Source organism: Lissotriton vulgaris, chromosome 6, assembly GCF_964263255.1.
Source record: "Lissotriton vulgaris chromosome 6, aLisVul1.2, whole genome shotgun sequence".
Lineage (NCBI taxonomy): Eukaryota > Metazoa > Chordata > Amphibia > Caudata > Salamandridae > Lissotriton > Lissotriton vulgaris.
This window is the reverse complement of record NC_141694.1, coordinates 1,232,980,365-1,233,007,917: the sequence shown is the minus strand read 5'-3', so window position 1 is coordinate 1,233,007,917 and position 27,553 is coordinate 1,232,980,365.

Genomic DNA, 27,553 nt, shown 5'->3' with positions numbered 1-27,553 from the left:
CTGTCTGAAGGTCATTCGGTCCTTACTTTTCAAATTGGGAATGAGGGAACTATGGGAAGACCCGGAATATGCCGCATTCCCCTCCCAAAAAAATCTTAAAAGAAAAGTATTGGGAGATGGTGAACATAGAAGAGAGGACAGAGGGTCTCTCCTCGCACTTAACAGGTCGTTTCATGGATGTCAAGGCCCAACTGAAACTGGAATTATATTGGGATATTATTGGGAAACAGCAGGATCGCAAGCTCTACTTCCAGCTTAGAGTAGGTGCCCTTCCAGTAAGGTCTTTCACAGCTAAATGGGCAGGCGAAAATGGTAACGACAGATGTCCTAAGTGTGGGGAGGAACAAGAGTCATTAAGTCATTTCCTCTTCTTCTTTCCCCTGGATACTGCCCCTAGATCGATGTGGATCAAGCCTATATGTAAACTGCTTGGGGTACATAGGCATGGAGAGGCTTTAAAAGTCCTGTGTACGGACCCGACGCCTATAATTGCTGTTGCTGTGGCTAAGTTCTTGAAATAGGCTTGGGTAATCTGCACAAAACAAATAGCGGCAGACATGTGAAGACTAAGCTGTTTATACCCGTAAACATTAGGGGTTGCTTTTATGAGCCTTAGTGCAATTCTCCCCTGGAACAAACCTATATTGATGAGATTGATTTTATAATCTTCGAAATATTGTAAGATGTTATTCGGCAATAGTCTCTCGTAGTTTCATAACTTTTTAATATTTATTGTATACATTTTAATGGATTTTTTAACCAATAATTATGTATTTTATGTATACTTTTATGACTTAATTGTCGAATAAAGTTTATGAAATGGCTAATTTTGGTCTCATAGAAGCGTACCTGGGCAGTTTTGATCTCCGTTTTATAGATCCTAATGGCCTTCCTATAGGTTTCCTTTGTGTGCTGAGTGGCGTCCCGTCTCCATGCCCTTTGCAGTTTCCGGCAAGATTGTTCTAAAACTCTTAGTTGGGAGCTGAACCAAGGGGCTACATTTTTCCTAATTTGTTTTTGAACAATAACTTTAGGGAGGGTACTATCTTCTGTATTCTGGATCCATTTATTAAAGTTATGATTTGCCTTCTCAGTATCGTTCCCTTCGGTGGCTTTGAGGCCTTTGTTACCAATGAGGAGCTACTTTATCATTCTGCGCCACCTATATCAACCTGCTCTTCTTCTGGCCAAGCCGTGGCCAACTGTCAATCTATATTCGTCAAACTAGAAAGAACTTTAAAGCAATTGTCTGCTCAATAGGCTCATTGGACAGAAAATTGGTCTGTTTGGTCTGTATTTACACTTGCCACTGGTAAAGGCTGGGACCTGTATTGGAGGGATAAATAAGACCTAGAGGCCTCGCTCTTATAGAGCCGGACTCCCTAGTCACATCAATCAGGTGTTTTAACAAAAAGTACACACACTTGGGATTTTATAAAATGTAAGACTACACAATCTTTTCCCACCAATTTCGTTGTATAACCTACCATCTTACCCTACGCGCCAAAATGATGATTTCTATTATTTTCACTCAACAACCTGTTTTTCTGATACACCAGTATGCTGATTTGTTAATAAGACTTTGACAATCCTCATATTGGTCTAATGGCAATGGTGGAACTCCTGTTAATATCAATGTATATAGAGTGCAATGTGGGGGTAAGTTAAGCAAATCTTGCGCCCCGTCCTTCGGGGGGGGTGCATGTTTTATAACATTTTGATTAGTGGCGGGTAGTCTGCCATAGCGCAGACCATGTTCAAAGCGTTGGACCTGATCTATACTTTCCCCCACTCCTGCTCTAAGATCTTTCCTTATAGCCGTTGGCTCCCTGATGTCCCTCCTGGCTCAAATTATCTGTTTTTGTTGACATATCTCAGACATTTTGGAGATTAAAGGTGGTGTGGAGGCAGTGCCCTTTTTGGTGTGAGCCACTTCCTGGTTGCTAGTATGGGCAGTGTTGACAGTATGGACTGTATCAACCCTCCTTGTTTTAGAACATATACTACAATCAGATTTCTCCTTTAAATCATTAGCCAGAAGGCGGAGTTTCTCTTCAATACAGCCTAGGTGAGCTAAAATGGGCTTCAGAGTATCCGAAATAAATTGGCTAACCTGTGTAAAAAAGATATCATCATATTCGGGAAGTGCCCCCCTCCCTTCCCCCTGGCCTGATGATACCCTCCTTTGTTAGTTCTGTCTGGGTCTTTTTCATCACAGGGCACCGCCTTTTGGACTTTGTTGCTGCCTCTGTCCTTTTTCATTTCCCCCAAATTGCTTGTGACCGTACAATCTCTTCTTCGGTAAAGGCAAGGATTTTTAAATTACTTGCATTTTCAATTACAGATGCATTTAATATATCAATAATGAGTCCTGTTGGCAAGAGTGTGGTCGGTGAATGGGGCTCGGTTTCAATGTATACAGCCCCCTGTTCCCTGGTCAAGAGTGTGGGGGGGGGGTGATGATAATCTTCTTTCCATCCATGCAATTTCTTTACTGATTGCACCCTTTGCTTTTTGTAAAAAAAAAACAACCAAAGTAGAGCTTGTGGCTACTGGGAATGAACATTTTATGCCTACCCATGGCTTTCAGTATCAATAGGGAGTTGCCCTGACAGTGCAAAGACCTACTTCTTCTATTAATGTTTTATAGTGTGTCGTTAGGGGATGAAGAACAGGTAAAAAACAACTTGATGTAAGGCCTTACACCTAGCCCCGCAACCAAGAGCCATGCTATCTAATTTGTCCCAGTACCTCTGTCGGATGCCTCGGCTTTCACCTGCTACAGGGGACGTCCAGATGGTGGGGCGAAGCGGGGTGGCCCAGCCTCGTTAGGACAGGACAGGCGCAGACGGGCCCGCCCTTGGCCCTGAATTAGCCCAGGCGCTGCCAGGATAACCCATTTGTTTCCCACGTAGGGGAGTCTCCTGAAACAGAAAAAGACGTTTCAGGAGGCTCCTCCTCCTGGGCACCGGTGAGTTCTGGGGGACTGAGTCTCACCAGAAGAGAAAGTTGCGGAGGTTGGTGTCTTGGGCCTCTGCTTGGCCCATTCATAAATGCATCCTGCACTGCGGGAGTCTACTGGCGCAGATAAAAGGGTCTTGGGAACCTCCTCCTCATGGGCAGTGGTGAGTTCTGGGGGATCGAGTCCCACACTAGAGAAAGTTGTGGAGGTTGGTGTCTCGGACCTCCGCTTGGCCCAAATATATGAAAAAAACAAAACAACAATAAAAAATAAAATAAAAACAACCATGATTAAAAAAAACACTAGTAAATAAGTAAGGGCCAGATTATGAGCTTAGGGGTGTGGCAGCCAGCCACCACGCCGGTGGCCTGCTCCTGCACCGCCAACCCTGTGTGCCCACGACTCACCAGTTTACTAGTTTTCTCCTGTTTGGAAGGCTTTTTATTTATTGGTCTATGAAAATGGGCACCATAAAATACCCAGAAAGTTCCTGAAACTCATAGTAAGCATGGTGGAGCCACAGAGGCACCACCAGCATATTACTGAGGCCCTGACCACTGCGGTGGTGATGTGGCAGTCAGATCGCTGGTACGGCGGTGGCTGGACTGCCATCACTGTGCCCCCAAGAGTTTGGCGGTCCTCGGACCTCCAAACTTGTAATTAGGCCCTAAAACAATTAACAATAGAAACATCTTTAAAAAAGTGGAGTATTTTAAATTCTAAAATATAATAAACATATAACATGTTAAATAAACAAACAATTAAACAATTACATCCACAATTACAACAATTAAAACATACATTAAACCAAAAACATAAATAAAAAAATTATATTCCAAACCTAGCCCAAAAAAGTAAAGAAAATACATCTGAAATAATAAAATCTACAACTCCCACATCAACCCACAAACAGTAAAGTAAGTGACTCAATCTACAAGCATAAAATTAACTATTCCTACTGCAACCAAACAAGGGAACCAGTAGGGAAAGCACTGAACTTTGAAGGGGTCAGATTTACTATTTGACATCAAAACAAAAGCAAAAGTAGGGAAAGCGTTGGACTTTGGAGATGACAGATTTACTATTCCTATTTAAACATAAGCAACAGCAGGCAAAGCATTGGACTTTGGAGGGGTGAGATTTACTATTACAGCTTCAACCTAAGCAACAGTAGGGAAAAAGTTGGACTTTGAGGGGAGGCAGGTTAGATGTTTCAAGTGGATTCTATGAACATGTAGGGGTAATGCAAGTAAAGATATATAATGAATATTTTACAAAAAAACTCACAACATAAAAGAATTAATATCAAATAAATTATTCTCTTATAAGCGAAATGTTATTAAAAAAACAATTTCTGTTACCACCATGAAACTCTAAAAATGTACTTTAAATGTTCTTTTTAAATTACCTTGTTACAAAAAATTGCTAGTTTAACCTTTACTTATGAACTAAAAACTCTAAATCAATTAAACATATCACAATAAAAAATTCAATAAAATTGAAAATCTTTGAAAAAAAACATCTCATCAACATCAGAATCTTAATGGAATCATTTAAATAATTTGCATACTTAATACCATCATTTTCCAATTCAATGTTTTTTTAAATTTTCTTAAAAACATTAAATAATTAATACATTAAAACTTTCACATAACTACCAATCTAATTAACAAATTAAGAAAAAATACTATTTTTAAGATAATAATTTACAAAAGTTACAATTAAATAGTTAGAATAGGTGTGAATGTAAATAACCAATTAAATTTTGCAATTAAACTTTCCTACCCCATCACAAACCTGCCAACAATTTGAAAAAATAAAAATAAACTTTAAAGTAAAACTTTAAAAATATTCCCAAAACTATAAACAACTACTAAACATTTACAAACAGCTAACATTAACAATAACTTAAAACACAAGAAATCATAAAACATTACAAAATAGTAAAGAATCAATATTTCATAAAAATATATATCATAAAAAATATGAAATGCTTTAAAATATAATATTCTTACCTGAAATTTTCTGTATAGCCTTGTCACCGCTATATTTTTCTGACAATATTTGTGTTAGGCAATGTTTTTGACATGTTATTAACGTCATGCACTACGTAATGACTTATTAACCATGTTAACAATGCACTAGGGCAAAATAGTGAGCTTTGAATCTTGGTACAGAATAATTTTATTGAGATTTCAAAATGAAGACATAAAAGACAATACCGAAAATCAATACATATCAATAAGACCCAATTGAGTGAATAAAGCAAACAATGAAAAGAACATAATAGGCCGTGAGCTTTGAATCTTAAAAGGATAAATTGTGGTGCACTTTAAATTTGCCATTTGGCAAAGACATCAGACAGATTAATAAGAGTGCACAGGCTCCATTACGGAGACACAATGGATTATGTAATTGTCGCAATCTTCACAATTGTATCATTCAAGGGTATGCTGTTAATGTGAAAAATTGTCTTCATCTTAATGGAATACTCAAAATAATTGCCAAATTAAATGCCTCAACTTCCCAAGAACCTGACAGCTTCCCTAGGATTCCAATTAACAGACATTGAGATCTCTCAACAAAAACATTATGCACCTATTGTCTTCTAAGCCAGTAGCTAATTCCTGGAAGGGTAATTTAATGCTCCTATTTATAAAAGGTTGTGTCTAGAACCCGTAGATTCTAAGTTGATGCTCATATATTCAGTATTAACATTTTTTTTCTAAATGGTTCTTGCACAGCTTTTGAACTAGTCTGTTCAGCACAACCTGATTGCAATAAAACAAAGGTGTCTTCGAATTAAACAGTCAACTGTTGAAAATTACCTCAACCTTCAGCATGTGGTAGAAAAGTATAGTCGGCAAAAGAAAATTATAGTGTATACTTGGCTCATACATTAGTCTAAGGCATACAATTTGGCAGATCATGCTGTACACTGAGTAAACATGAGAATGATAGGAATTTCTATTATGCTGATTGAAGCACATGAAATAACTATACTTTAATACCTGGTCTCTTGTCTGATTACATCATAGTGAAGGTCTAACAAAACACATTTCGAATAAAAATGACCCGATGCACGGCTTCAATATAGTCCCTCTCTTGTTTTCTGTTTTGTTGCCCTCCACTAGTACCTGCAGAATATGAATTCATGTTGACAAAAACTTAGATTTTTTAAAGTTCAGATACCATTATACACTGACAATTTAATTATTCTGAACCTCTGCCCAGGTGGTCTCTAATGCCTACTTAACTCATCATAATACAGCTGCTACAACCTTATGAAAGTCAACTTAATTTAAACTTTTGGTCTTCTCTAAAAAATGCAGCTAGAATGTTTAATTAATTTGGGTCCTAGAAAAATATCCTCTTGGAGATTGTCCTGTTGCTAGATACCAAGATCTTGGCATCATCCTTTCAACATACCCATGAAGGTCAGCGCATATGAAAGAAACTCACTATTGCTGCTAATAGGTATGCCTGGCAACATGTATCACTTTTTTGTGAAAACTGGAGAATGGAAAATTGACTCAGTGATGGAGGTATATGGAATCAAAGTACCACCAATCCTAATTTATGACGCAGACTTTTTTGCTTCTACATGTTGGGAGGCTTATGATTCTTGAATTAATCATTCGAGTAAAGTCCTTGTGCTTGAGGTACATTGTCTTCCCTCCGGCTGTAAGATTTGCAAGATCCTGATTGTTTGTTATTTAGCCGTGTTAATATCTATACAGTTGAATGTATGGTGAAGTCCACCCTCATTTTGTTATACAGCACTCAGACACCCCTAGGCTGAGTGCACTTCTTAAGATTGTATACATAAAATAAAACAAAATAAAATACAATACTATGCAATAAGACAAAGCTTAAAGTTTATGATGTCATCCCAAAGCTCTGTTAGGCTCCTAGAAAGAAAATCTTTTGGCGTGGAAATTTAAAGCTTTAAGACTGAATATAAAGGAAGACTTAGCCCTTTAAAATTAGTCTGTAACAAGAAACTGTAAGAGGTAGTACCTAGAGGAACAGTACAAAATTTACAATTGGTAAAATTTACTACAGTCAAAATGATATTTAGTAATTCCGTGAGATAGATAGACGCTGTACTAGAGACCTTATGCAGAACATGATGAGGACAGATGTCAGAGGGAGCCTCAGACTTCGTGGAGCTAATGATTTTGACTGCTTTCTCCATGGAGAGAAGGGTGAATTTGTCAAAATTATTTGGAACAGTACCAATATTGGGTTCCTGAGTTTCTGCAAAAGTGGAAGGTAAAATATGCCCAAAGGCAGAAGAAGTATTAAGATTGAGAGTGAAATCCTAGAGGATAAGATTCACTTTGGCCTGAAAAAACTCAGCCAGTGTGTTGATCAGGATTAAAAGTGCTGCCATTACTAAAATTGGGCAAACATTTGACTGTTTCAAATAGCTCTCTAGCAGAAACTTTGGCCGAGCTTATTCTTTCAGTGAAGTATTTGGATTTCACTGAGATAGTTAGAGCCTTATACACATTAAGAAGCAGTTTATATTTAATTTTTTCTTTAAAGAGATATTTTTCCCTCTACCTGCGTTCTTGATGTCCTCACTTCTGGTTTAGATCTTTTACTTTCTCTTACTACCAGGGGACCGAGAGACTCATCCTGTGATGAATTGCTCTTTTTTTCAGGGCTTGTAATGATACTGCGGAGTCTACCCAGTTCACATAACCACTGGTGCGATTTCAATATTATTGTCTAAATCTGGGCAAGAGCTTAAAAGAATGTTTTTAAGTTCCGGAAAGTCAATGTTTTTCCAAGAACAAAATTTGAACGTGCTTGGGAGTATTGGAACTTGAACAAGTATTAGAGAGAACGTTAAGTGTATATAAAATTGCCTTGTGGTCTGTCCATACTAGAGGCAGGAATTTTTACAGACGTAAGTCTAGATTATTTGTGAATACTCCGTCTAGAATACTATTGGCCTGGTTGGTAGGTGTGTTTATGATCTGAATAAGATCAAAGCTACTGAAGTTGTCAACTTGATGTTCAGTATCTGTATTGCCAAAGGAGCTCTAAGAGAAAATTTAAATCACCCATAATGGTGCAGTTGGGGAAATCAATGCAAGATTCCATGAAGTTCTGCACAGTGTGAATAAGTTTGCCCATAGGGCAATGTAGACGATAAATGAGAAGGCTACAAAAGGAATCAGTATTATTGAGTTTCAAATTGAACATAAGGGCTTCACAATCAAGCAGGGTGATGAACTGAAAAGTGGCCTTTATATGTTTATGATAAATTATTGCAATTTCAACACCCCTCCTATCTTGTCGGTCAACGCTTTCGATTTTGAGACCATCAGGGATGGCAGTTTAAAGATAAGGGTCTGAAAAGGTACCAGCCCAAGTCTCCGTGGCAAATATAGGGCCTGACTATGATGTTGGGCGGCCCGCAACCGACTGACTGTCAGTTGCGGCATGCCCGACATCTGACATTGTGGTCCGCTCTCTGCATTATGATGCAGCGGGCAGAGGTATCGGGCAGAGAGACCGTCCACCGTGCTTCTGACGGGCTCAAGTAGCCCGTGGGCATGTCAGAAAACACCATAATACCCTAATGACGGCTGAACCAGGCTCGGCTCCGCCATCGGGATTATGATAACAGTTTCTGGCAGCCCTTTCATGTCGGCCTTTCTGACATAGAAATGCAGTCAGAAAGTGTTTTTGGGGGCCCCTAGCAGGGCCCCTTTCCCCCAGGCCCTACACAATGGAACCGTGTGGCAGGCACCCTGTTTCCAAACATGAATTTTACAATGGAAGCTTGTGCTGGGGGCCTTTGCCGCCCGCCGCACAAGCTTCCAATGTAAAATGCATGTTTGCAACTGCCCTATTGTATTGTAATGCGGCGGTCTGACCGCTACTTCAGATGTCGGTGAGACCGACACTGACGTGCTGTCGGTGTCAGTCCCACTGACATCATAATGAGCCCCTGAGTGTTTAAAAGTGCACATAAAACCACCTGCGGAGTGGCTTTCTGCTCAGCTTTCATGGATGGAAAGACGTGTTTTGTCCTAACGGGGAAGAAGTGTCTTTGTTAAAAACAAAGGCGCATATTAGCAAGGGCACTATCGCCACTTTGGCGGGACTTTTTCCAACTAAATCGGCAATAATTTTATTGCCCTATTAGCAAGCTGTCGCTAACAGCAGTTAGCGACAGCTTTTAGGTGATAGCGACCGGTTTGCGGCCCCTTTGCATGCCAGCGATATTTATTGATAATGACATGCAAAGTGGGCGTACACAACCCGTTAGCGACTGAAGGCTGTTGCTAAAACAGCATCTGCCTATTAGCAAGGCAGGCTGTGCGATTAAAAAAGTCGTGCTAAGCGCGATTATCGCCAGAACCTAACGCCTGCTCTGACCATGACTTAACCTGAATATCCAACGAGAGGTGGATATTCAGGTTAAGTCCCCATTAGCGTTAATGCCTGAATATCGCTGGATTTCCAGCGATATTCACGCATTGAGCCACTATCGCCGGATATGTTATCGCATTAGAGATAAACGTTGCTAATAGCATGTTATCTCTGCGATATTATCCGGCGATTGACAGCGATAAAAAAAGCGATAAATATCGCTATTTGTTGCTAATATGCCCCAAAGTTACATGGCCTGGTTTCCTATCAAAATCATGGATAACTGTTACTGCGTAATTCAAGAAGGGCTTACCTTGAGTATGCCGAGATGGAAAAATGGCCAGGGGTCCGGGCACAGGGAGCAGTCCGGTCACGGACGGGGGCAGACGAGCTTGCCTTCGACACGCCACCGGAGAACCTGCTGCACGAACACGCTGAACAGTTCTTTTGAAGGGCCGGCAGCAAGGGGAGGAGTGGCACGGCGAAGCCTCTGAAGCGCAATGCAACGCTTTGGATTCGAAAAACAGGGAGTAGGGAGAAAATAAACAAACTGAGGTCCAGCAACCACTTCCCCACGAAGCAGGCTCCCTTGCAGGTGAGAACTACTGGTAACTAATAGCAAATTCACTCAATTGGGAGAAATGAAACACAAAGCATAAAATCATTAAAATAGGCAATCCAGTCTTTCCACACGGCGCAAATACAAATGTTAGGAGCCAGGCACCTCCTAATGTGGCCCCCGTGAGCAGCGTCGGATTGGTAACGGGGGCATTCGGGCAATGCCCGAGGGGCCGGGGTCAGAGTTCCAGCTGAGGGCTGCTTTTGAGCAGCCTGGGGGCCGATTTGGGCGGTGTCTCTGTTGTTCGACTATCCTGCCAGCAACCCAGTGGGTGTCTAAGTGGCCTTTCTGGAGGGAGATGGGCGCTCATTACCTCCCATATAGCAGCAACAGGTAGAGGTGTCACCCCTTTTCTCTTGCTGGGCCTCCCATTAATGCAAGCATACTGAGCGGGGCAGGGGGCCTGAGCAGAAGTGGCCTCACTCATGTTCAGGTGTGTTTCACTGGTGTAAACTGATGTGTGCATTTTTTTAACCCCCCCCCCACCTAGGGTGACCAACCAGCCGTAAATTTCACGGACCGCCCGTAATTGGGACCTCACGCCCGTTGTCCGTTAGAGTTCCTTTTAAGGACGCTTTTTGTCCGTAATTTTGGGGCATCAGCTCCCTGATGGGGACGCCTCGCACTCCCCCTTGGAGCACAAGAGCAGCCACACCCCACCCATTGTCATTCTGTATGTGACTGATTGCCACATACAAAATGAGAAAGGGGCAGTCTGGGGTGTTACAGCATGTGGTGGCCGGCCTCCTACAACCTCTGTCCAGGGCATTCTGTCAGACAGAAAACTGCCTGAGGGGAGGGGGGTGGGGGCGGGGGGAGTTGTTTCTTGGCATTTACAGAAGAATTTTGTTTTCACACAGGAGGCCTTTCAGGCTTAGAGAGGTAAATCGGAGAGTTAGTTTGGATTGTGTTGTAGGCAGGAGCTCTCAGTTTCAATTTTATTCTAGACATAAGACAATGTAACTAGATGAGGCTTGCAGTGACATTACTGAATTTAACTGAAAATGGGATACGTGGAGTGTAGAGCAGTTTTGAGTGGGAGGAGTTCGGATTGGGTGATGCCCAATAGAGTGCCCCTTTAATTATCTAAATACACACGTTGCTGAATAAACTTGTAATCATTATTGGCATCTCAGGTTTAATCCTCCGCAGTGAACGCATCTAATCCAGCGGTTCATGCACTTGTTCACACCTCTAGAAAAACGACAGATTCTGATGAGACTCAATGGAATGATGAAGATTTTTTAATAGTTCAAATGTCTAGTAACTGCCATGTGATATGTGTTTTTGGCCCTTCGATGATAGATTTAACCATGATGAAGTTTCTATAAGGAACACAACGTGTTGGCAAGGCTGATTCCTGTTTTTTTTTTTTTAAATATATTGAGTCTTTCGAATAAAGCATTATAATATTGAATGAAAATCGGAAAATTGGGTCTCGCCATTTTAGAACTGATGCATTTTCAATATTAAAGGAAGACATGATTGCTGCTTTTTTATTTTATGCAACTAGCAACCATTGACAAAGCCAATAGTTCTGGCTTGTTGCAGGTGTAACATTACTTGTTGTGTTATATGGATACAATGACAGAAGACGCAAAATACCAGTCAGGCGGTACACTATACTAAGCACAGATTTTCAGATTAGGTGTTTAAAGCCACACCCTTAATTACATCAAACATCCACTTTGGAGAACCCCCCTCGTTTTTTCATCCCACTTAAAGCCCTGGAAACAACACCATGTCACAGTCACCTCATGGCCTTGGATTGTGCATCATGCGTGACACAGATTGCCTATGTGAAAGGGCACAGTGAACCCTTCCCAGCCCCACCCCTTGCTTTAGGAACTAGAGCAAGGATGACATTCTTCATGGGCCTCTTCTGTCTGCAACTCAGCAGACAAAGGCTTAGCTCATAATTAAAATCAAAATGTGGGTGAGTGAGTAAGTGAAAAGATGGGTGGATGGCTGGATGGATTAGGGAAAGGGTGAATGGATGAATGAGAGGGTGAATGGCTGGATAATGAGAGAAAGGATGGATGGATGGATGAGTGGGATGGATGAGACAAAATGTAAAAAGATAGATGTATGGGTGGAAGGGTAGAAGGATTGGTAAAAGGGTGGATGAATGAGTGAAAGGGTGGAGGGATGAGTTAAAGGGTAGATGATGGGCGAGTGAATGGGTGGATGGATAAGTAAAATGATGGGTGGATGCATGAATTGATAAGTGAAAGGAAGGACCAATGACTGAAAGGGTGGATGTAAGGATGGATGGATGAGTGAGTGAAAGAGAGGGTAGAGGGACAAAAGGATGGATAGATGAGTAAAGGATTGAAAGGGTGGATGGATGACTGATAGGGTCAATGGATGGATTCATGAGTGGATGAGTAGATGGAGGGGTTGAAGGAAGGATTGCTAAGTGAAAGGGTTGATGGAGAGAGTAAGGGAGGATGGATGGAAGACTGAAAGGATGGATGGGTGGAAGGATGAGTGACTGGGTGGATGGATGAGTCAGTGAAAGGATGGCTGGATGGGTGAATGGGTAAAAGGCTGGATGGATGAGCGAGTGGAAGAGTGGATGGATGAGTGAATGGATGGATGTGTAGAAGAGTGGATGGATGAGTGTACCGATGGATAGGCTGATGTGTAGATGGATCGATAATGAATGAATGAGTGAAAGGATGGATGAATGAATTGATTGATGGAAGGATAAATGATGGATAGGTTTGCAAATGGTTGAATATGTTTGGATATGGATGGACTTAATGATATACTATTGAGTGACCTCTGATGTGTCTGTAAAACTTACCCTTTGTCCCAAAGTTTTGTCCTGAATTTTGACCTCCTGTCCTGAAATTTTGTCCTGAATTTTGACCCTTTGTCCTGAATTTTTACACTGACCGTCCTGAATTTGGACCCATGCCAGTTGGTCACCCTACCAACCCCCCCCCCCCCCTCCCCCCTTTATGTAAAATTACGCTGAAAGCAGTGGTTTGAGGGAAGCAATTATGCAAATGTGGGCCGATTTTTTTTATGCGTGCCAATCCAACCCTGCCTGTGAGAGCCTAAAAGGAAAATAAATTGCACCCAGAGTGGAATTCAATCAGAATGCTCCGTGTACACACTGCACAGCTCTTTTGATTGGCCAGAGTCAAGGGGGGCCTTGCCAGGCTTCTGAGGTGCAATGAAATGCTTCGAAATCAAAAAAACAGGAAGGAGAATAAAAAAGACACTCACCATTTTGCTGCTTCCCAAACCCAAAGGAGTGCACCTTCACCCGCCTCTGTGACAAATTGCACAGGTGTCCTGATCTTTTCAGCCACACTGCCTTGCCTCCACTCATAATGTGAAATTCTGAGCCCGATATGTGGGAGCAACAGGCAGACAAGTGGACGCAGACACAGCAGCCCATACAGACATGTACATGGTTGTCTGCCTTCTTAGCATGAGGCGTAGACATGTATACCACTGGTGTACTCTGTGTGATCTGTCCTACATCCTTTCTCATTTCTGCCTGATGAGGCTGACCTTCGCTTTGTGTGCGCACTCTAGGCTCTGAGCTCACAGGAATACAAAAAATATGCAGACATAGCATTAAACTTAAAGATGATCTATTAAATAGACTGCCATGGGAAGAACTATTTTTAAGACTGACCTTGAGACAATTTTTGCTTTCTTGGTAGCATTGTGTTTCCACAATACATCCATAAATGTATTAACAAGGGGCTTTCTGTCATTCATCTTTATCCATTTGACTTGTTTTAATGTAATTAAAATTTTGCTACTGCTCACTTCAGCACATGTAGGATGGGACAGTGGGTTAGCCCACTGCAGTGCTTAAAGTGAGACAGTAGTTAGCCCACTGCAAGGCTTAATTTGAGGCGGTGGTTTCCGGTGCTCGGCACCAGCACTTCATTGTCAACACCGGTGCTTGTGACAGTCTGTCACAAGGAGGCGCTGTCTGGCTAATTTAGAGATGACCACAACAACAGTTAATTATTAATTCAATATAAATTACAATTACTATTGCCTGCCGCCCAAGCTATTCGTATAGTTTTAGGGGGCTGATGTAGTCCGATTTGTTACACTGGTAGGAGTGTAATGTTTAGTAGTTGCGTTGTCACTATTATTGGCAGCATGGCAGGTATACAATGTGTGGTGCAAGTTGCAGTGGCTTCCTGACGAAGGCCCTGGCATTTCTTTTTTTATAGCACTGGTCCACTGTAGCCAACGGCTCTCTTCCCTGAGACTGACCGCATTTGCTAGTGCACATGTACGCATTCACCTAAAAAGTGCCAGACAAGACGGGCAGAGCTTTGTTTTTTTATTTCTGCTTTCTCATTATATTAAATTATTTGATAGGTTATTTTTTACTTTTTTTGCAAACTTATCGCAGCTAGCGTTAGTCACCAGCGTTTTTAAGGTGACGCTTTCAATGCCTATTGCAACAAATACAACCACAAATAAATAAATAACATCACAGGATTACTAAAGTCAGACCTACTACCTTTGTCAATGATTGTTTTAACTGCATTTCACATAATTAATGTATTATTTAAAATCATAATACATATTTGTGTTTTTTGTTCCATTTCTTATTACTGTTCGGTGCAAATTAGGCAGACTAAAGATCATCAAGGGGAGGTGAAGTAACGAAGTGCAATTAAATGTATTTTTTGCAATAATTGCTCCTTGGTGGCCCGATACGGCAATGCCAGATTGTTCAATTACAATTTGTGTACGAGAGTTTAAGAAATTATGTATTTTTATTTATTGTATTGATGAAAGTTTAATTTGGTAAATGTGTTTTTATTTGCCTGCATTAAACCTAAGGGCCTTTTTACGACTACTGCCAATCTATTGGCCCAACATAGTTGTGGTGGCGGTCCGTGGACCGCCAGACTGGAGGTCCGCCTGCCATATTCTGGCCAAGGTGGCCAGACCGCCACAGCACCCCTGCCACCACCAGAGATCCACGATCCCTGGCGGTCTTGCTACGGTGTGTGGTTGGTAATATGCTGACGGTACCGCTGTGACATCGCAAAGCTTATTTTCCTCACCGCCATAGTTTTCATGGAGGTGGCACTGCCATGAAAAGTGTGGCGGTGAGAAAACTAAGGATGTCCAAAAGGGCTCCCTTTTGCCTCTGCGCCAAGGGATGCAAGTAGGAGGGCAGATGGTGTACCCCCCAGTATGCATGCACCCCCAGTTCCTTCAGGGCATGGACTTATATCACATATGAGCCTTAGCACAGCACCTCTGTGGCCAGCCGCTGCAGGACCGCCTGACCTGGATTCCAGCTGGTATCCGATGGGCGGTCTCATTATGGGTTTGGCCGTCTTGGAAGGTGGCGCTGGCGTGGCGGCCTGCTCCAAGATCGCTAAACTCATAATAAGGCCCTGTGCGATTGGGCAACGTCTCAAATCTTTGCCATTAACCAACAATGGTTTCCCCACAATTTGAAAATCTAAAAATATACATATTACATAACATCTGCATTACAACAACATTGCGTTGCCCATTCACAGCAAAATATAGAACTGTGCGGGTGAATTACAGATATACCTTTTTGCCTTAATGCAAATATAATGTATTGAACTCCAATATGTTTTTATGTATATCTCTCGATTTTATTTCTAACACTTTGTATTTCTGCCTCAGAAGCAGAGGCAGTGTACGTTTGCCTTATAGTGGGTTTTGCTTTCTTTAGCTGTTAATTTTTTGGTACAGTGAGTCGCATAGGAATGTAAACATAACAATGAATATGGCTGTGAGAAGTTAGAACCTCAAGGAGAAAACGGGACACATACCTTCAGTACCAACTAGCATTTATTACACGTTGCGAGGAAAAATGATGTTACTACCATAAATGTAAGAAAAGTGAAAAAATCTATGAACTGTTAAAACACCAATAAACAAAACCTATGCGTAAAGAACTTCATGCACTCTTATTAAGGAACAATAAATTCGGTGTTTGTCAGCTGCGAGTGATAAACAGTGTAAAGGGTGCGCCAGTGTTTTCCTTGTCCCAGAGTTGTGATTTAATCAGTGGCATTTTGAATGAATTATTGAAAGGACAGCTCCAGTGCAATCGCTTAAAAAAACAACCGAAGTACTGTAAATGCTTTGTTTAAAGATTAACACAATCTTGGATAAATTAGGTAACTAGTTTGGCATTAGTCGCCTAATCTTTCAAAGCAAATAAAATGTAAGGGGATTCTATTACCTTTGGACTGGAGCGGCATTTATTCCACAGAAGGCTTGTACGCAGTTTCAGGCGTTAGTCACAAATCCGTAATACAATTTACTAATACATGTGACAGACAGACAATTCCGAGTATTGCAGGGGACACAATGAGCTGGACTGCTCAGCCTGATCTCGGAGGGGGGGAGGGGGGGGGGTCTGGGCTGCACTGCTCAGTCATGACCTTGGTACGCGGCAGTGGCGGCTGGCATCTACGTGGAGGAGGGCCGGGCACGCGTGAGTGCAAATATAATAAATTAATAAAATAATGAAACACTTCCTGAGTCCTCCGCTGCAGACCTCTTCTTTCTTCAACTGCACCCCGGCCACCACCAAACTCCCTTGACCAATCCTGGTGCAGCTCTCATGCTACATGAGAGCAACACCCTGATTGGAGAGAGTTGCCTCACTCAATGCTCCACAGTGCTCTGGGGGCCTGCACTTGGCTCTAACCCAGCTTTCTTGAGACTGCTGGGTTTGTGATGTTTAGAGATTTATGTGTGGCTGGCTGTCACAAGACAGCCGGCCAAAAAGACATGCACACTTTAAACAGTGCATGTACAGCCCACCCTCTTCCCTACTGTTGTCACTCAGCAGTCCCCGCCCCGTCCTGACGCTCTGTTTGGGACGGGGAGGAAAAAAAAAATGGTAATGAATTACCATTTTATTTTTTATCTCTGGGGGTAATTTAAGTGAGGCGATGCTCCTCTGCTCCAACGGAGGAGCCACCCCTGGAAGGGGACATCTTGAGCTATACTGCTCCATCAAGGCCGGCTCTAGACTTGGGCAATGTGGGAAGCTAGCCTGCACAGGGCCCTGTACTCAACTGACTAACATAGGACCCCACATCAGTGTGCTACAGTCACACCAGAGCACACCAATGCTTTTGCTTCCCTCCTCATTCAATTTAGAGCGGTGTGTCTTCTCACTGCACCTAGGAATGGATGTACCATGTTACTCCGCATACTTTTACTCCGCATACCGTTACAACGCGGTATTTACAACGCATACCATTACAACGCATAGCGCTTTGGGGTGCTGGATAGTGGTAAGTATAATTTACTATTCTAACTCCAGTCCCCGTGGACCCTAGGGAAGGTGTTGGATAGTAAATTATACTTATTCCCTATCCTAGAGCGCCCCCCAGCGCAATGCGTTGTAATGGTATGCGGAGTAAAAGTCGCGTTGTAATGGTAGTGCGGAGTAAAAGATGCGTTGTAACGGGTGTATACCCCTAGGAATTATAAGGAGGGCCCCTACCATGGGCCTCATAGCTATAGTGTAGTGCTTCGAGGCCCAATGGGGGGGGCTCAATTGCAAGAAGACATATCCTGAATGCTTGTGATGGAGCAAGAATTCGCACGTTAAGCGACTTGCTTGTATCAAGAACCTCAAATAATGTTAATAAACTAAACCAACATGTTTGTCTCACTAATATTGCACATTTTTACACTACACGGGGTGTCCCAGTGACGCTTGCCTATGTGTTTATTAAACCTAATACGCTTGCCATTAAAATGGCCGCTGCTACGCGGGAATTTAGACTGCGCATGCGTCGGTCATACCATGTGACGTGACGTACTCGCAGTTCTGGTGGGAAAGTGTTTGCTCATGCGCAATACAGCTGATATGGCCGCTTTGTGTTCTCACATGCTCTGAGCTTGCATTGCCGCTTTCGCAAAGCTGTCTGCCTAAGGGTCTCTTAGCTAAGTCAGCTAAGTTAGCTCAACCCACGGGCAGCAAACGACCCGAAAATACCGACGCTGTGTAAATTCACACACTACCCCCATTCTGACGGAACGGAAACCGATTATTTTCGGTACCGCTCTCTTTTATACAGAAACATCCCGATTAGGACCGGGACGGAATTATCACCGGTCTCCCGATAACGCGCCTCGATCATTTAGATCAGCCCTGAAGATTCACAGCCACATGCTGTGATGAAACACGTGTAGGCTAGAGTGATAAGCACAGTGATTCTGAGAAAAGAACACTGTTGAACAATAAAACCTTTTGAAAACTTATATCTGTTTGATCTATCCCATTGGTTTGGCCATTTTGACCATTTGAAGATTGAAATTTGATTTGATACACTAAGTGTGCTCTGGATTCTTGTCCAATAAATGAGATTTTCATGCATTATTTGTCTATTAGCATGTTCCACTTTTCTACCTACCTTTAGCTAAATGCTAAATCGTTATTTTATAGTTTATGTTCCATTCTTACCCTCCCTATATAGAATAAGCACATCTGGATAAATCAAATTGCATAAGTTTAATTTCCTTTTTACAGTTAGTCAATTACGAAAGTCTACTTTGATTTAGCATGTTCCCTTTCTTTACACGCCTTTAATGAAGTTGTGAAAGTCTGCTGATCTAAAATAGCATGTTCCTTATTTTCTCCTTCCCTTTATTTTTCGATTTCTAAATGATTAGTATTCTCTGCCTTATTCATAGCTATACGATATTTCTAATTCTAGTTATAGATAGTCTTATCTGTGTTAATCTTTTGCTCATGACATATGATGATGTTGATGATTAGATAAAGGTTTTCAAAACTTCCTGAGTCTGTGGTTATTATAAAGAGCGCTAACATTTTAATTTTATATTGTATTGTGATGACTGCTTATCTTTTCAGCTAGCTCCTTGATCCATTGTGATTTTAGGTAAATGCGACAAGGATTGGTAAGTCAGGTGCATTGGAAATAAATACGAAAGGAAATAAGGTTACTGGTAGTAGAGTGTAGGTTACCCGATTAAATAAGTGTAGGAAATAAATGATGGGCCCAAGTGTGCATATTTGGTAATAAAATAGTCGGGTGACCTGCGCGCTCTATCACTTGTCCTGCAATGAGAGCTCCTGACCCACTGCCCACAGAGAACATTATGGGTTGTAAACAACGTTTACCACAACACTTTCTCCCCGCAGGTAATTACAACGCGGTTGTTACAACAACTGCATTTTAATTCTGCATACCATTACTCCGCAAGTCGGAACAACGACTTGCAGAGGGAGAATAAGGTGTTGGATTTAAAATCCAACACCTTCCCTGATGTCTGCACAGACTGTAGTTGGAATAGTACATTTTACTATTCCAACATCCAGCGGGTAATGGTTTGCGGAATTACAACGGGGTTGTTGTAACAACTGTGTTGTAATTCCCTGTGGGGAAAAAGTCTGCGTCATAACGAGGTATATTCTTATGGGTTGCCCATTGTCACACATTTGGTGCACCGCCTGGTATGACCCTCTCAATGGACAAGCAACTCTCACACTTTCGGCCCTTTTATGAGCTGTAAAGAAGATGACTGCTGGTGGCAGGAGGGGTCCTCCACAATACAAATTCAGAAGCACATTCCGCTAATGAGATGCAATTATCCTTGAAGGAGTGAAATAAAACCATGCTGGGGACCTGTCTTGGGAGGATGCCCTTGTTGAATATTTCTTCCTATGCCTGTTTCAAAGCGCTGATAAATTGTAAGATCAGTAGATGGAGGCATAGGCAGAGTATATGCCCAGGATCAACCAGTTTGTTAAATTAGTTGACCCACGAGTGTAGAAAACTGCTAATTGTTGCAAAGGCTATACATTTACCACTGTATAGCATTTTGGTGACTATACCATGTGACTAGGCACTTCTCCCCCACCCCCCCACCACCATAATATCCAGTCCACATGCTTACTAGCAGCCTTTACATTAAATCTAAATACCCCAAATTTTGCCAAAAAAGGAGCACAGGGATAAGTTAAAGAAAGTGAGTGCCCAAGAGCACAGAGTGTGTCCAAATAGAGGGCCAGGATGAAAAACTGTGCCTCCTGGTTCCACGTTTCCAATTAGTCCACTAGACCACAACGAGGATGACAGTGATTCTGATGGCAAAGCCAACGGGCTGCTCTTCCCTGGAAAAGTATACAAAAAAACACAATGGACTGGGATGCAGCTCAAGTAATTACCAGTGGCTGATATTATTTCAAGTATTCCATCCATCACTGTTTTGTGTACTTTAGCGTGTCGCCCTAAGTGGGATGGGTATACCAAGACATGAGTCCCATGCACACTATGTCACTCTAACCAAGATATACCTGGCTGATGAGGCCTAACTACAGCACGATCTGCATAAAAGTAGTACCTGTTCTTCACTTTTCGAAGTTAAGGATTGATTCTTGTCTTGAAGGGCTCCCAGCCACTGCACATCACTGCAAGACCTAGGATAGGAAGGGATTCTCTTCCTTGTGCCTCACAGATGTGGTCAAGACTGCAAGGCTGGAGGGAGGGCCACATCCTGGGACTGGACCATTGGTGCGAGGCCCGGTAGAGGGTCCTTCCCTTGGATCTTTAGCCTTGGCTAAGCACTGTGAGGCTCTGAGAAGGGGGTCTGAGGTTACCTTTGATAATACTGCAATTCAAAGAATAATTATTTTCCGTTTACTTTCATGTGTGGAGACTGGTTGCTTGTGTTACACTTCAGAGAGGCCCAGACCTGCCAATTCGGACTGGACTGTTCCTATTAGAGCAGAGTAAAGACAGATTTGCATTGGGCTGGCTCCAAACTGCAGTGGGATGGTGGCCAAAAAAACGATGGACTGGGTTGCAGCCTGAGTAACTAATTAGCAGTGTAGAGGCTTCCTCTCACTCCCCAGCCTCTACCCACGCCTTGACTCTCCCCGAGTTCTCCCTTCCTCTCACTGCCCAGCCTCATCCCATCCCTTGACTCTCCCCGAGGTCTCCCTTCCTCTCACTCCCCAGCCTCTTCCCATCCCTTGGCTCTCCCTGAGGTCTCCCTTCCTCTCACTCCCCAGCCTCATCCCATCCCTTGACTCTCCCCGAGGTCTCCCTTCCTCTCACTCCCCAGCCTCTTCCCATCCCTTGACTCTCCCCGAGGTCTCCCTTCCTCTCACTCCCCAGCCTCTTCCCATCCCTTGACTCTCCCCGAGGTCTCCCTTCCTCTCACTCCCCAGCCTCTACCCATCCCTTGACTCTCCCCGAGGTCTCCCTTAATCTCACTCCCCAGCCTCTACCCATCGCTTGACTCTCCCCGAGGTCTCCCTTCATCTCACCCCCAGCCTCTACCTGTCCCTTGACTCTCCCTGAGGTCTCCCTTCATCTCACTCCCCAGCCTCTACCCATCCCTTGACTCTCCTCGAGGTCTCCCCTCCTTTTACTCCCCAGCCTCTACCCTTCCTTTGACTCTCCCCGAGGTCTCCCTTCCTCTCACTCCTCAGCCTCTACCCACCCCTTGACTCTTCCCGAGGTCTCTCTTAATCTCACTCCCCAGCCTCTACCCATCCATTGAGTCTCCCCGAGGTCTCCCTTCCTTTCACTCCCCAGTATCTACCCTTCCCTTGACTCTCCCCGAGGTCTCCCTTCCTCTCACTCCCCAGCCTCTACCGACCCCTTGACTCTCCCCAAGGTCTCCCTTCCTTGCACTCCCCAGTATCTACCCTTCCCTTGACTCTCCCCGAGGTCTCCCTCCATCTCACTCCCCAGCCTCTACCCATCCCTTGACTCTCCCCGAGGTCTCCCTTCATCTCACTCCCCAGCCTCTACCCATCCCTTGACTCTCCTCGAGTTCTCCCTTCCTCTCACTCCCCAGCCTCTACCCATCCCTTGACTCTCCCCGAGGTCTCCCTTCATCTCACCCCCAGCCTCTACCTGCCCCTTGACTCTCCCTGAGGTCTCCCTTCATCTCACTCCCCAGCCTCTACCCATCCCTTGACTCTCCTCGAGGTCTCCCCTCCTTTTACTCCCCAGCCTCTACCCTTCCTTTGACTCTCCCCGAGGTCTCCCTTCCTCTCACTCCTCAGCCTCTACCCACCCCTTGACTCTTCCCGAGGTCTCTCTTAATCTCACTCCCCAGCCTCTACCCATCCATTGAGTCTCCCCGAGGTCTCCCTTCCTTTCACTCCCCAGTATCTACCCTTCCCTTGACTCTCCCCGAGGTCTCCCTTCCTCTCACTCCCCAGCCTCTACCGACCCCTTGACTCTCCCCAAGGTCTCCCTTCCTTGCACTCCCCAGTATCTACCCTTCCCTTGACTCTCCCCGAGGTCTCCCTCCATCTCACTCCCCAGCCTCTACCCATCCCTTGACTCTCCCCGAGGTCTCCCTTCATCTCACTCCCCAGCCTCTACCCATCCCTTGACTCTCCTCGAGTTCTCCCTTCCTCTCACTCCCTAGCCTCTACCCATCCCTTGGCTCTCCCCGAAGTCTACCTTCCTCTCACTCCCCAGCCTCTACCCTTCCCTTGACTCTCCCCGAGGTCTCCCTTCCTTTCACTCCCCAGCCTCTACCCATCCTTTGACTCTCCCCAAGATCTCCCTTCCTTTCACTCCCCAGCCTCTACCCATCCCTTGACTCTCCCCAAGGTCTCCCTTCATCTCACTCCCCAGCCTCTACCCATCCCTTGACTCTCCTCGAGGTCTCCCCTCCTTTTACTCCCCAGCCTCTACCCTTCCTTTGACTCTCCCCGAGGTCTCCCTTCCTCTCACTCCCCAGCCTCTACCAATCCCTTGACTCTCCCCGAGGTCTCCCTTAATCTCACTCCCCAGCCTCTACCCATCGCTTGACTCTCCCCGAGGTCTCCCTTCATCTTACCCCCCAGCCTCTACCCGCCCCTTGACTCTCCCTGAGGTGTCCCTTCCTCTCACTCCCCAGCCTCTACCCACCCCTTGACTCTCCCCGAGATCTCCCTTCATCTCACTCCCCAGCCTCTACCCATCCCTTGACTCTCGTCGAGGTCTCCCCTCCTTTTACTCCCCAGCCTCTACCCTTTCTTTGACTCTCCCCGAGGTCTCCCTTCCTCTCATCCCCAGCCTCTACCCACCCCTTGACTCTCCCCAAGGTCTCCCTACCTCTCACTCCTCAGCCTCTACCTATCCATTGAGTCTCCCCGAGGTTTCCCCTCATCGGACACCCCAGCCTCTACCCACCCCTTGACTCTCCCCAAGGTCTCCCTTCCTCTCCCTCCCCAGCCTCTACCCATCCATTGAGTCTCCCGAGGTCTCCCTCACCTCAATCCCCAGCCTCTACCCATCCCTTGACTCTCCCCGAGTTCTCCCTTCCTCTCACAGCCTAGCCTCTACCCATCCCTTGACTCTCCCCGAGGTCCACCTTCCTCTCACTCCCCAGCCTCTACCCTTCCCTTGACTCTCCCCGAGGTCCACCTTCCTCTCACTCCCCAGCTTCTACCCATCCCTTGACTCTCCCCGAGGTCTCCCTTCATCTCACTCCCCAGCCTCTACCCATCCCTTGACTCTCCCCGAGGTCTCCCTTCATCTCACTCCCCAGCCTCTACCCATCCCTTGACTCTCCCCGAGTTCTCCCTTCCTCTCACGGTCTAGCCTGTACCCATCCCTTGACTCTCCTCGATGTCCACCTTCCTCTCACTCCCCAGCCTCTACCCTTCCCTTGACTCTCCCTGAGGTCTCCCTTCCTTTCACTCAACAGCCTCTACCCACCCCTTGACTCTCCCCAAGGTCTCCCTTCCTCTCACTCCCCAGCCTCTACCCATCCATTGCGTCTCCCCGAAGTCTCCCTTCCTTTCACTCCCCAGCCTCTACTCGTCCCTCGACTCTCCCCCGAGGTCTAGCTTCCTCTCACTTCCCAGCCTCTACCCATCCCCTGACTCTCCCTGAGGTCTCCCTTCACCTCAATCCCCAGCCTCTACCCATCCCTTGACTCTCCCCCAGGTCTCCCTTCATCTCACTCTCCAGCCTCCACCCATCCCTTGACTCTCCCCTAGGTCTCCCTTCATCTCACTCCCCAGCCTCTACCCACCCCTTGACTCTCCCCGAGGTCTCCCTTCCTCTCATTCCCCAGCCTCTACCCATCCCATGACTCTCCCCGACATCTCCCTCCATCAGACTCCCCAGCCTCCACCCATCCCTTGACTCTCCCCGAGGTCTTCCTTCATCTCACTCCCCAGCCTCTACCCATACCTTGACTCTCCCCGAGGTCTCCCTTCATCTCACTCCCCAGCCTCTACCCATCCCTTGACTCTCCCTGAGGTCTCCTTTCCTCTCACTCCCTAGCCTCTACCCATCCCTTGACTCTCCCCGAGGTCTCCCTTCCTTTCACTCAGCAGCCTCTACCCACCCCTTGACTCTCCCCGAGGTCTCCCTTCCTCTCACTCCCCAGCCTCTACCCATCCATTGCGTCTCCCCGAAGTCTCCCTTCCTTTCACTCCCCAGCCTCTACTCGTCCCTCGACTCTCCCCCGAGGTCTGCCTTCCTCTCACTCCCCAGCCTCTACCCATCCCTTGACTCTCCCCGAGGTCTCCCTTCATCTCACCCCCCCAAGCCTCTACCCGCCCCTTGACTCTCCCCCAGGTCTCCCTTCATCTCACTCCCCAGCCTCTACCCATCCCTTGACTCTCCTCGAGGTCTCCCCTCCTTTTACTCCCCAGCCTCTACCCTTCCTTTGACTCTCCCCGAGGTCTCCCTTCCTCTCACTCCCCAGCCTCTACCCACCCCTTGACTCTCCCCAAGGTCGCCCTTCCTCTCACTCCTCTGCCTCTACCTATCCCTTGACTCTCCCCAAGGTCTCTCTTAATCTCGCTCCCCAGCCTCTACCCACCCCTTGACTCTCCCCGAGGTCTCCCATCCTCTCACTCCCCAGCCTCTACCCACCCCTTGACTCACCCCTAGGTCTCCCTTCATCTCACCCCCCAGCCTCTACCCACCCCTTGACTCTCCCTAAGGTCTCCCTTCCTCTCACTCCTCAGCCTTGACCTATCCATTGACTCTCCCTGAGGCCTCCCTTCCTCTCACTCCCCAGCCTCTACTCGTTTCTTGACTCTCCACGAAGGCTCCCTTCCTTTCACTCCCCAGCCTCTACCCGCCCCTTGACTCTCCCCGAGGTCTCCCTTCCTCTCACTCCCCAGCCTCTACCCATCCATTGAGTCTCCCTGAAGTCTCCCTTCCTTTCACTCCCCAGCCTCTACTCGTCCCTCGACTCTCCCCCGAGGTCTCCCTTCCTCTCACTCCCCAGCCTCTACTCATCCCTTGACTCTCCCCGAGCAGGGGCGGCTGGTGACATTTGAAAGTGGTGAGCCGTAAACTAATTTGCATATTGCACCGCAGCGATCGAGCGCAGTGAGCGAGCCCGAACCACCTTGCATCCATCCATACATCATTCATGCATCCACCCATCCATCCACCCACCCACCCTGCATACATCATACATTCATGCATCCACCCATCCATCCATCATGCATCCGCCCATCATGCATGCATGCATCCATCCATACATTATTCATGCATCCACCCATCCATCCACCCAACCATCCTGCATCCATACATCATTCATGCACCCACCCATCCATCCATCCATCCATCCACCCATCCATCCATCATGCATCAATCCATCATGCATGCATCCATCCATAAATCATTCATGCATCCACCCATCCATCCACCCACCCATCCTGCATCCATACATCATTCATTCATGCACCCACCCATCCATCCATCATGCATCCACCCATCATGCAAGCATCCATCCATACATCATTCATGCATCCACCCATCCATCCATCATGCAATCACCCATCATGCATGCATCCATCCATACATCATTCATGCATCCACCCATCCATCCATCCACCCAACCATCCTGCATCCATACATCATTCATTCATGCACCCATCCATCCACCCATCCATCCATCATACATCCACCCATCATGCATGCATCCATCCATACATCATTCATGCATCCACCCATCAATCCACCCACCCATCCTGCATCCATACATCATTCATTCATGCACCCACCCATCCATCCATCTACCCATCCATCCATCCCTCATGCATCCACCCATCATGCATGCATCCATGCATCCATCCATACATCATTCATGCATCCATCCATCCACCCATCTATCATGCATCCACCCATCATGCATGCATCCACCCATCCATCCACCCATCCATCCTGCATCCATGCATCATTCATTCATGCATCCACCCATCCACCCACCCATCCATCCTGCATCCATCATTCATGCATCCATCCACCGATCATGCATGCATCCATCCATGCACCCATCCACCCACCCATCCACCGAACAATCCTTAATGCACCCACCCTGCATCCATCCATCATTCATGTATTTACACATTTCTGCAGCAGATGCTTTAACACACTGAACTATCGCAAGTCATTTGTGCAAGCTAAACACTGAAAAACACACTCTTACCTTGCTGCCGGTCCCGCACACGTCACAGGCTCACAGCGCCCCTGGCCAATCCTGGCGCCAGGGGCACAGGTACCCTCTCGCCCGCAGCACGCCCATTAGGGCTCCTGATGGGCATGCGCAACGCCGCCAAAACACAAGTGCGCATGCGTGGGCACGGGTAAATATTCACCCTTCGTCCCCACGCATGCGTACTTGTGTTGCCGTCTGTACAATCATGTCAATGAATCAACATGACGCCCGTCCGGCGGTCTGACGTCATGTTGATTCATTGACATGATTGTCATGAGGGAGCTGCGGGCGGCGTTGGGCAGGGGGGGCTACGCCCCCATGCCCCAATGGACGAACCACGCCTGTCCCCGAGGTGTCCCTTCCTCTCACTCCCCAGCCTCTACCCACCCCTTGACTCTCCCCGAGGTCTCCCTTCCTCTCGCTCCCCAGCCTCTACCCATCCCTTGACTCTCCCCGAGGTCTCCCTTCCTCTCACTCCTCAGCCTCTACCCATCCATTGACTCTCCCCGAGGTCTCTCTTAATCTCACTCCTCAGCCTCTACCCATCCCTTGACTCTCCCCAAGGACTCCCTTCATCTCACTCCCCAGCCTCTACCCATCCCTTGACTCTCCTCGAGGTCTCCATTCATTGGACTCCCTAGCCTCTCCATTGAGTCTCCCCCCAGGTCTCCCTTCCTCTCCCTCCCCAGCCTCTACCCATCCATTGACTCTCCCCGAGGTCTCCCTTCGCCTCCCTCCCCAGCCTCTCCATTGACTCTCCCCGAGGTCTCCCCTCACCTCCCTCCCCAGCCTCTCCATTGAGTCTCCTCTGAGGTCTCCCTTCCTCTCACTCCCCAGCCTCTACCCATCCCTTGACTCTCCCCGAGGTCTCCCTTCCTCTCACTCCCCAGCCTCTCCATTGACTCTCCCCAAGGTCTCCCTTCGCCTCCCTCCCCAGCCTCTCCATTGAGTCTCCCCCGAGGTCTCCCTTCCTCTCACTCCTCAGCCTCTACCCATCCCACGACTCTCCCTGAGGTCTCCCTTCCTCTCCCTCCCCAGCTTCTCCATTGACTCTCCCAGAGGTCTCCCTTCCTCTCACTCCTCAGCCTCTCCATTGAGTTCTCCCTTCATCAGACGCCCCTTTTCTCTGT